Source organism: Lissotriton vulgaris, chromosome 5, assembly GCF_964263255.1.
Source record: "Lissotriton vulgaris chromosome 5, aLisVul1.2, whole genome shotgun sequence".
Taxonomy (NCBI): Eukaryota; Metazoa; Chordata; class Amphibia; order Caudata; family Salamandridae; genus Lissotriton; species Lissotriton vulgaris.
Window position 1 is genome coordinate 452513791 of NC_141693.1, and position 12508 is coordinate 452526298.

Here is a 12508-nt window from a genome sequence, read left to right on the forward strand (position 1 = left end):
ATGCATAAACTTTTCAAAGATACTGATGGAGTGCAATACTTCCAGGATGATATCCTGATCATGGGTCGAACCAAGGCTGACCATGACGCTAAGCTCTCCACTGTACTGCGCATATTAAGACAGAACGGCCTCACAGCAGAGTGGGACAAATGCAGGTTTGGGGTGTCATCGTCACGTACCTAGGGCAGGAAATAAGGGACAAAGGCTTCTCACAAAACAGGCAAACGCAAAGGCCATAAATGACGCACCTACCCCCAGGAACAAAGATGACGTCAGATCTTTCCTTGGCTTGGCGGAGTTCTACAGCAAGTTGGTACCGCATTTTGCCACCAAAACACACAACTTAAGTCAGCTACTAAAAGAGAGAACTGCCTTCACTTGGTCAGAGTCAACGCAGGATGAATTCAAGCAAATCAAAGAAGATATATGTAAGGCGGTGCCCCTACATGGATTTGACCAACAAGCGTTATCTATACTCACCACAGACGCGAGTGACAGAGGGTTGAAAGCCGTCCTGATGCAGCAGTCCGCAGAAGGGGAAATGACGACCATGAGCTTTGCGTCCGGTCCTTGGCTCCCAATGAAGAGAAATTCAGGGTGGTGGAAAAGGAGATGCGAGCAGCTATATGGGCAATGGAAAAATTCCACCAATTCCTGTGGGGCTCCAGATTCCTACTCCAGACAGATCACAAGCCGTTAGTGAAGGTACTCACGTCAAGTGGACACGTGCCGGACATGCCTCGCATAGCGAAAATGCCCCCACGGCCTCTTGATTCAGGGTATGATGTGTATGATGTCCAATACATCCCCAGCTCCAAGAACAAAGTGGCCGACTTTCTCAGCAGGGCGGCGACAATGGAGAACGCACTGGTGCCTACAGAAGAAGATTACACCATAGCACCATGGACTACCAAGAGGCGGTCATAAGCGCACAATAATGGAGGACACAAGCCTAACAGCTGTCAAGCAGTTCATAGTCACGGGGTGGCCAGAAAAGAAACACCTAACCACAGAACAGCAGAAATTCTATGAAGTACGAGAAGAGCTATCAGTTGGAGACAACAAGATGTTCGTATTAAGAGGAGACAAAGTGGTGCCCCTGGGACGACTGGTAAGCCGGCTACTCACAATTCTGCACAAGGACACTTGGGGATAGTGAAAACAAAACAAAGAGTCAAACAAGCATACTGGTGGCCAGCAATGGACAGCCACGTGGAGAGACATGTCAGAAAATGTAAACAATGCAGCAATGCAGACAAGACACAGACCACGATGCGACCCCCCTTAGGGAAGTTCATCTACCCAGCTAATCCCCGGGGAGAATTGTCATTGGCCATATTGGGCACCATATTAGATGCAAACAGTGTACCCAAGTATGCCATCGTGCTCGTCGATTGGTACTCTAAGTCGCCGGAAACAAAGATATGTGAGTCAGTGGACACCGACGCTGTACTGGCCTACCTCACCTCCACATTCCTGAGAGAAGGAATCCCAAGAGTCATAACTTGTGACAACCGACCCCAATTCACGTTTGAGAAATGGAATGCATTTATGGACCGAAATGGAATACAGATCAAATACACCCCGATATGCCATCCATCAATGTTGGGAAGAATTGGAAGATGGAACTAAAGTGCACTGTATGGGCCACCGTATCACTCCCACTAAGATAGGGTACAGCTCATTCAAAATATTGAGGGTCCGGGACCCATTCACCAGGGCATTCACCAGGGACAATATGGTGTGGAAACAATGCACAGTACAAAGCAAGTGGTCTCCAGCAGTGGTGCGCAGCAATCTGGAAAAAGCGCAAAAGATCTACACAGACCACTACAACAAGAGGCATAATGTCAAAGAAACTATCCTGGAAAAAGGGGAGTGAGTCAGAGTAAAGCTTGCGCAACTGAGAATGAAAGGCAACAGCAAGTATAGCACACCTCTGCAGGTCAAAGAAGCGTACGCCAGGTCTACCTTATTGAGTGATGGAAAGATATGGTCCCTAGTCAGAATGTCCAGATGCAACAAGGTGATGAAGTGGGACAAGACCGAAGAGAGTAATTACGGGAACCTGGAAGAAGAGGAAAATAACAGAGACACTCGTACACCCAGCAGTGGCACGGAGGGCACCAATACAGAAGAGGCGAACACTGCCGGGACACAGGAGAATTCAGAGGACTCTGAGCAGCAGGCATATCAAGCAGACCAAAGTGAGAGTGACTTGGTCACCAGGGACCAACCACAGGAGACGACCAACGCTGCCCCTGCCAGTGGCAGCAGAGACACGAGGGCAGGCACCACGTTGAGACAGACCCGCACAGGCAGGACCGTGGAACTGCCAAAAAGGTATCGGGAGTTCGACATGAAGATCTAACCACCTTCAGACTGATCCTTTTGAGTTATTACCCAGTAGTTTTTGCAATTGTGTTATTGTTGTTAAAGGGGGGAGATATGTAGTGTAGCGTTCTAGTGTCTCCGTGATCTTGTGACGGTGGACGCTAGGGGCGCCGGCGGAAGTGATGTCACGATATAGCCCAGCGACATCCGAGCTGAAGGCTTGTTCCCGGCGCTCTCACTAACGAGAATAAATACTTGAACAGGTACCCCGTGTCCGCCTCATCATTACCCCGACTGCCTCTCTACACTTAGTATTGAAAATTAGGAGCAGTTTTGCGATACCTTGTGGTGTGCACACAGTAGACAAATGTGTCTCATGGAGCAGCAGCCTCAGAATGCTGGCTAACAGACCAACATAAACAAGCACTAAAGAGAGGTAAAATGTTTGATTGTCAGTAGTAAAATCTGTCTCTTGATATTGGAAGGAGTGAGTTAAGGTGGGTGGTACAGATCAGAAATAGTTTAGATAATATTGATGGTGCCCTAAAATTTGAAAATTTTAAGATGGCTTAGGCATCTCACCTTTCAAAAAGTGAACTAAATATGGCCAGAATAAGGGAGTCAAGACTGGCTGATATGGAATAAGTAGGAAAAAACCCTCAGCAAAATATATGCTGAAATCTTGTGGAAATCAGAGGGTGTTCCCCTACATATCAGCTCTTCCAGATGCTTGTCAATGCTTATTATTATTTAAATTCCGGGTAGCTTTGAAGGTCCGGTTATTAAAGGCTGAGGAATGTAATGCTTTTCTGAATGAGGAGAATAATTGCACATGTGTATTGAGGTTTAAAACAATGTAATGTTCATTGTTTAATGGATTGTTGTAATTTTAATGGGATTCACCCTTGAATCTAAAACTACTGTTTTTTAAATACGATGCAATACATCGAAATAATGCAGTTACACTTTTGTTGAACATGGATTTTTTAGGTGTTACATGTGCCTTGGAAAAACTTTTTAAAATATGCTTGGCTTAGTAATGTAAGGATCCTTGAATTATGTTTATCTAGCTGGATACTTGAGAGTCGTGAGGGCTAAGGAAGAAGGGACTTGTATTAATATCTGACACTAGTATCTGCAAACTGGGGTAGGACAAGTAGATTTAATCTGCATTAGAACATTCGAGGGGTTGGGTCAGGGAGGGGGCCACATTTTTAATACATTTTTAATCTGTTTATGTATTTATGTTTTAAAGACAAATGTCTTAACATTAAAACACTTGAAATAAAAGTAGCAGGTACCACATTGCAGGAGTCCCTCCCCAGAAGGGACACCACTTCTTGGGCTCATGGCTCACAAGTGACATCACCCATGGGCCCTGATCCAGAAGTTCTTGTCCGGAAATGCCATTGCCCCTAGCACCATGACCCAGAGGCGGAATTCCCTGTCCTATTCCAGAAATGACATGTGAACTTGAGTGCATGTAAGAAATTGGAATTTTGGATGAGAGGAGGCTGGAGAACCCTACTCAAGCAACAACCATAATCCTTGTTAGGGTGAAACACAAACACCAGTATATTAACCTGTGCTTAACCATCAGGAAGCTTGGCACAAAAGCAGTCATGCTTAAATAGGAAACAATAAGTAAAGTATGTCTGCAGCGTTTAAACAGTAATAAAGTGAAAACTTACCACATGAAAAATCCCCCCCAAAATTGAAAAATAGAGAACATTTTAATAAATAAAATGACACCATAGCAAATTAAATCCAATTAGTAGATCCAGAGTCATGAATTTTTTAATTTTGTGGTTTAAAATAGCTCCTAAAATTTCAAAGGACCAACCGTGGGTATCTGGAGGTGTGAATCTGGGGCAAAGTCATAAGCTTATGCCGACCTTGATGGGGCATGGGTCTGATACACAAGGTGGATCTGGCCTGGTCTCCTCTTACCTTTGCAATTAGAAGGTAGAGTTCAGTGGGGCAAGGCAGTAAGCATTGTCTGAGGAGGAGGTGTCGTAGTTAAGGAGCCACTGGATGAACTTGCGGTGAAGAGTTTTACCTTCAGACGTACTCACTTTTTTTGGAAGCCTGCAGGCTGTAGCCGATGAGGGCTCTACGAGGCCAGATGCCTTCACCGAGGGGTCTCACTAAAAAGGATTTGCTGCAGCGGAGAAGAAAGTAACAAGAGCTGCTAGTTGGTTCTCAGCACACTTTTTAGTGGAACATTTTCTAAGCATTTTGTAGTGTTGTGTAGTTCTTGTAGTACCCATGAAGGACCTGCGCGTTTGGATAACATAAACTGTAGGATTGGTGGGAGACTAACTTTGAGCACCCCCCACCACGTATGTTAGCCTGTTTGCATTAGCCAGCTCACAGTGCCACTAGAATCTCTTCTTATCAGGGAGAGAATAGTTTCTGGCAACCTTAGACCATGACAACCCTGATCCCTCAGAATCGTGGAAACAATGTACTACTTTTCGCTCAGTCACTCATGCTCACTTAGTTTGTCTCAGAGAGTTACACAGAAGAAACAGTTGGGCCTGTTTGCAATAAATATTTATTGCACAGTTGTTCTTTTAGTGTAAAATATATGTGCTGCAACAACAGTTAGTAGCAGATATATATGAGCAGCAGTACAGTAAATATAAAAGGATAGTACAGTTCTACTATTTTAGTCATGAACACATACATGAATATAAAATGCATGATAAAAGTGCACATACTCCTACGATGCCTATCTAGATGTACCTAAGTGTACCCAGCATGTGAGTAGGTGTGAAGCCAAGAATCCCTCTAGGTTTAGTCTAACCCCATTACCTGAAGCAAGAGAGTGTAGGACTCTGTCCTGGTCTCGAGTTGGACACACCGCGAGTGATGTGTCAGACCTCTGTCAGCTGGAGCGTGTGCATGCAGGAGCCTCAGCATCTCTGGCCAGTGTGTCGGCCTGGAAGTTTCGGTTCCCTCTAACTAATACTAGCAAGAGGTGAAGGACTGGGTTCTTTTGGACCCAGCGGTGCCAGGGCACAACACCTGAAACCTTCGTGGGTAACCTGTTCCGGCGTACAAGTCACAGAGACACGGGACACTTCCTTCGGCGTCAAAGAGTCAAGGTTTATTTACTGCAGGGAACACAGAAGTCACAGGAAGTACATCGAGTGTAGTTCGGGGAGACTGCTTCAAATTGGTTATGTGGATCGCTCCTTTTATACAGTTTTTACCCATAGGCTAACATTGAACACAAAGGTTTACAACTCAGTTCCCACATCGAGCTCCCAGAGGGGTCGCTTTGGTCGCTTTGAAACACATAAGGTCCGGGACATAACTGCGGAAACATTTGGCGGTTCCCAACTGTAAAAACCCATCTTCCCACCATTAGCAAATTCCAATCAGCAATCAAGTAGATTGAAACAGGAACGAAGACAGGTGCAGAGGAAGACGGAGACAGTGGGGAGATCGGAAAGGGTGTAAAAGGGGAGGTGTCGGGAAGCACGAGATACAGGCATCAAAGGGACGTGCCTAATGAGATGCACGGCTGAGACAATAAGTCCGTGCGGCAAGATGAGCCTCGAGCGGCACCACCTGCCTTACAGTAGCAACCCCCTCGTCATAAAGACACTTTCAAAGGACATGTGTCTTCCGCAAATATCTTGGGAGTCCCAGGGTCGCGAAGCGGACAGCGTCCGTTCGCTGACTACTTGAGGGCAAGAGACAAAATGGATGCCGTATCTAAGATGGAACCCGTGGGTACAGATGAAAAGCCCACATAACAAACGATCGGTTTAAGTCAGCACAGCGAAACTGCGCACACTTGCTTAAACTCGTCATTTGCGGTTCATAGATACCAGACTCGACCATATTCGTACGAGTCGGAAACACCACTTACAATTGTCACGGAACCTCAGACGCTCCTTTTGCCCTCATGTAGGCAAGCACTAGTCGGAATCATATTCGATATTCATCAGACCATCAAGATGTCGTTGTAGCATAACTCTGTCCAACCGAGTCCCCTTGGTAACAGGTGGTTGTCTCATACACGTTGTAGCACAGAGGCCACATAAGGCAGGACCACACTGCACACAAAGGCAACACGTGAACAGGAACACTACCACAACTCCGATGATCATCAGAATCTTCCAACCCCAAGTCGACATCAGGCCCCAAAACCAACCAAGTAGCGTCCAATCCCCTACATCCACGTGTATGGATTCGGAGATCTTATGCAACTTCGAGATGGCTTGATAGACAGTAGGAGCATTATCTGGAATGAAAATGCAACAGCTCGAATGGATCACTTTACATACCCCACCGCGATCTGCCAAAACGACATCCAAAACCATACGGTTTTGCAACGTCATAAGTCTCTCCGCCTGAAGTTCTGTGGTGATATTACCAAGGGCACTGGCAGTAACATTAGCTGTCGATTCTACCACTCGAGTCAAATGTCTCAGGTTCCTACTATTAACCATAGGTCCCCAAAACGGGAGGAAACCCTTGAAAAAGTCTCCTGCCTCTTGACCGGCAGTATCCTCTTCGCTAATTACGCCTCGTACAACTCTAGTCTTATGGTAATCGGCATCTACAGTGAACGTCGGAGGCAACAAATTTGCAACAAAACATGAGCCCATAAAGTCTACGGGCAACCATGTGTATGCACGATCATGACAGATGAAGTACGTACCCTTGGCAGCCAGAAACACAGGGGTCGGGGACATTGGCAGAAGGTAACTTTCAGTGCAAGCACTTACTCCAAGTGAGGCTTGCGAACCACGACCCACGAGACAAAGATTACCAGTGTGGGGTACGACCCATATTGGAGGCGAGCTTTTAAGCTGCTTTTCATTAGTGAACATACTATATTCCCCTCTACTCAGGACCCTATAGGCTTGTACCTCTTCTTTAGGGATGAGAAAAGCATCATAGATCTCATCTTCCATATCCTCTATTGCCATCGACAGCACCCACTGATACGAGGTAGGACCAGAGTTGGGGGAACGTTGTTCTGGAGTGGGGTGGAAACCCAGTGCGCTTCGAAGCATTGTTTGGAATGCTCGAGCTGACCCTTGGGAACTATACGGTAACACCAGATATGGAATTCCCTTACCCGTAGTATGTGGCATCAACCCACACACCCAACAATTAGTAGTATTAACCACTAACTGATGCTGGTGGAGGAGCTGGATAAAGGAATTGTTGCGGAATTCTACACGTCTAGCCTGTTCGTGTTCTGGTAAAATATGAAAGGAATGGGGAGAAGCAGTAGTAGTAGTAAAAGTAAGGTTAGGGTAAGGAGTAGGAGTAGGGGTAGCAAGTAAGAAGTAAGACATAGTGTAATACACCCCACCCGCCAAGAATGCAGAAGCAGTTAAAAACAATACAAACAATTGAAATACAACACATTTAGTACGACTGAGTTTCTGCAGTTTGACTCTGTACGCCTGAGCTCCTTCCAAATCGTTCAGCTTCGAAAATGCCATTTCCCTACGACCGTCCGCAACGTTTCTTGACGCACTTCGTTCTGTGCAGCAATAGTCAATCCCCAGGAGTTCCTAGGAACCGACGGCCTTTGACCTAGCGTCAAGACCTACTGTCCAGAAGGAAGTACGCGCGCGGCCCTACGGCCCTCAATACACAATATGTATTTATTTAGCACAATAATTCTCTGCTGTGGAAGGAAAAAAGATACAAGGAAGAAGCTTGATGTATGTACAAAACAAGTTTCAACGATACGAATGTTCAAAGTTGATCAGGGGAAACGAGGATATTGCAGTTATCAATTTCAGCAAAGCAAGAAAAACTTTATTTGTCCTTAGTGTGAGAACGCAAGGAATATCGATGTTTCCCAGGACGTGTCTGCTCGTCGAACAAAGGATCCGTTGAAGAGACAGCGTCCTGCTGATCAGTTTGTTGATTTGGTCTTGAGTCTTTTGCTGACAATCTTTCAACAGTGGCTTTCTGCTGCGCTGAGGGTTCTCCAACAAGATGTGCGTCACTAAAAGGCACAAACGCCGGCAATGTTTCTGTTTCTGTTGACGCAATGCCTTTCCTTACCCACGGGTCTGCCGGCAAAGGAATAGGGACTCTCTTACAATGGGTAGCATGTACCCAATTCTTCCGCCCCTCAAGACGAACGGCAGTCCTCGTGGCCAGGAGCACCTGGAAAGGTCCAACAAAACGGGGGTCCAGATTCTTCTTGCGTGAGAAGTTACGGGTAACTACCCAATCACCGGGCTGGAGCTGGTGGCCTGGACCCTCCGTCTGCGTCGGCAAGGCGTCGTAAACCTGTTGATGAATTAACCTCAGTTTAGCAGTCAAGTCATGTAAGTAGTCAATCAACATCGGATACTCAAGATCAACGAATATACCTGGCCTAGGAACCCCCCACACATTCGCAGGACGGCCAAACACTATTTCATAGGGACTAAGCCCTATTCGGGAGTGTACAGTCGCCCTCGTTGACAGTAATGCTAGAGGCAAAGCGTCAGGCCACGAAAGTCCAGTCGTAGCCTGAATCTTCGCGAGCTTTAGTTTAAGGGTACCATTGTAACCTTCAACCAATCCAGCTGACTGGGGATGATTGGCGCTATGGAATTTTTGATTAATTCCAAGGCCCTTACACACACTCTTCATCACACTTCCAACAAACTCGCTTCCATTATCTGACCACACGACTCTAGGCATTCCATACCGAGGAAAGTATTCCTTCAGTAGGATTTTCGCAGTAGACAAAGCAGTATTGTCTTTGAGGGGATAGGCCTCAATCCATCGGGAGAATGCGCAAACCACAACCAAAACATATTTCAAGTTATTGCATCGCTCCATATGGATGAAGTCCAATTGGATCACCTCAAAGGGATACGAAGGAGGAGCAAAACTGCCAGGGGGAGTTGGGGTTCCTTTGCCAGGATTGTACATTATACACACCATACAATTCTTCACCAGACGTTCAGCACACTTTGTAATGCCATCATTCTTCCACACATCAGCCAACAACTTGCAAATACCTTTCGCGCTGATATGTGCTAACCCATGTGCCATTGTCACAACGGCCAGCACATATGCATCAGGCAACATCCATCTTTTCTGATCTGACAAATCAATCCAACAACCATTCGCATCCAACTTTCCCGTACTTTCTTTCCACTTCGTCTTTTCCGTATCGGTGGCCTCATTCTGAATTGCTTTCACACTCTCAAAAGTATCTACACACATACTTGATTCTGTAGGCCACCTAACCGAACTCGTCACATACATTCGAGTGCTAAGGTTCCGGGCAGTCTCCTTAGCAATCTCATCTGCAAACGCGTTACCACGACCAACATCATCCGTCACTTTACGATGCGCACTACACTTAACAATCGCAACTTGAGCAGGCAAAGTCAATGCATCCAAAAGATCATTCACAAGCTGGCCATGCTGTATTTTCGTGCCGTGTGACGTGAAGAAACCACGCTCTCGCCACAATCGTCCAAAGCTATGCGCTACACCGAAAGCATACTGGCTATCGGTGTACACATTCACACGTTTCCCTTTCGCTAATACACATGCTCTAGTAAGAGCAATCAGCTCTGCAGCTTGGGCAGAATTCTGATTCAATCTCGCAGTCTCAACAACAGTATTCAACGTCACAACAGCATAAGCGGTAGTCACATCACCATTCGGCAACTTAAAACATGACCCATCGACATACAGAGTGCCATCCGGATCTTCCAATGGGGTGTTTTTAAGGTCCACTCGACCTTTTGTTTCCTCCTCAGTCCTCAAGTAGCAGTCATGTTCTGCTACTTCATCTGACTCTGCACTAATTGGTAACAAAGTTGCCGGATTTAGGACATTACAACGTTTTATTTGAATATGACTTGCCAAGAGCGTCAATTCGTACCCAGACAACCTCGCACTCGTCAAGTGCTGAGTTTTCGTACGATTCAAAAGAGTGTCGACTGCATGCGGAACCATCACCGTAAGCATATTATCCATGACCAATCCTGCTGATTGTCGGATGGAGACCGCAGCTGCCGCAGTTGCTCTCAAACAACTCGGCAATGCTCTAGCTACTGGGTCTAAGGTCGAGGAAAAATATGCACATGGACGTTGCTTACCACCAAAAGGTTGCGTTAAGACACTCAACGCACAACCTTCTCTCTCGTGAACATATAACGTGAACGGCTTACTGTAATCAGGGGTACCTAACACAGGAGCCGAACACAATGAATCACGTAATTCAGAAAAACTTTTCTGACATTCTTCCGTCCATGGTAAAGGAGTTGAAACATCCTTGCACGTAAGAGCCACCAATGGTTTCGCTAGCAATGAAAAATTTGGAATCCACTGCCTACAGTACGACGTGATACCTAGAAAGGCACGCACATCTCTTTGGGTTCGTGGCACAGCCATTCGCGCAATCGCTGCAATTCTCTCTGGGGTCAATCTCCTTCCCTCCTTTGACAATAAGTGACCTAGATAGGTTACTTCTTGACAACAATATTGGAGTTTAGAAGGTGACACCTTGTGATTCAACTCACAGAGATGTTGCAGCAACGACACCGTAGCAATTTTGCAAATGTCCTGAGTATCAGCAGCCACCAATAAGTCGTCGACGTATTGGATTAAGGCCGCACCAACCGGCAACCTAAACGCATCCAGTTGTCCCTTCAAGGCTTGACTGTAAATAGACGGACTTTCACAGTAGCCCTGAGGAGCGCGTTTGAACCGGAAGCTACGTCCACCAAGAGAGAAACCGAAAAGGTCCCTGCTCTCTTCGGCGATCGGGATGCTGAAAAACGCATTTTTCAAGTCAATCACCGAAAACCATGATGCAGTAGCTGGAATCAGAGTCAGTAGCGCCGTGATGTCAGGCACAACAGGGAATTGAGGAACCACAATTTTATTTACCTCCCGTAAATCGATAACAAAACGATAAACAGGCGGTTTGGTAGGATCAGTACGTTTAAGAATGGGCAGTACAGGGCTATTGCACACGTTTCCCCGAGTCTCCTCAATAACATCTTTCTCGATCAAATCATAGATGATCGCTAACAAAGCTCGTTCACCATCAAGGGAGATACGGTATTGGGGAATACGTGGCAATCGCACATTCGATTTCAACTGAACAACATAAGGGGAGATATCAAGTAGGCCCACATCATTTGGACCCGTCGCCCACAAAGACGCAGGAAGAGAATCCAATTCCGGTGGAAGCTTATCGAGAGACAAATACATGGGAGAGACTACCCTCTCTCCTAACGTAAGCTTTACACCCGCAGGAGAACAATACAAAGTCGCATACAAACGTTTAAGCAAATCCAGACCCAAAAGATTTTCGCCACAACCAGTGGTCAAAATCAACGGAGCTTCGAGCTCACAAGGCCCAATTTGAAGGGGCAAAGGGCGCGAAACCGGATTGCTAACGGGGGCGCCAGAGAATCCAACGGAAACATTTGTTAAGCCAGACAAAGGTGCGCCAGGGAGTTTCGAATGCATGATGGAACTTTTCGCTGCACCAGTGTCCAACAGAAAAGGCTCAACGACGCCCGATGTAGCAACTGCGACGTAAGGCCCTCTCTGATCAACCGGAACTGATACCACTCCCTCTCCTTGTCTTTGGCTATCCTAGTAATTACTGTCGTCAGTCCCCTGATCGACGTAATAATCGTCTACATTGTACTGCGCAGATCGTCCTTGCGATGATCCACGTTGATCGAAACAATTATTAGAATTTGACGGGTTGTCAGAACGGTCGTTCTGAGCACCACGACCTCTACCACGTGATGCATTCTGTGAACCACCACGGCCTCCTCTAGACGAATTACCACTAATACGTTCGTTCAAAGCGGGACAATTGAATTTAATGTGTCCCTCCTGTCTACAATAAGCACATTGATTGTACCCCAACGAAGATCTTTGGAAAGAGGAATCGTTACGCGACTGCGATCGATTCGATTGCGACTGTGATCTATTCTGCTGAGACGCATTCTGATTAGAACGCGGCGGATACGCTTGTTGTAACAACACTTTAGTTTTCAGCTCTTTTGTCTTTTTATCAGCTCGGTCATTTTCTTCTTTCTCTCTATTTTCATAGTATTGTGCCGTAGCCAGTATCTGAGCTGAGGTAGAAACGGCCCATGCACTTTCTGAATTCTTCAATTTATTGCACAAGTCGGGCAATAAGTTCGACACG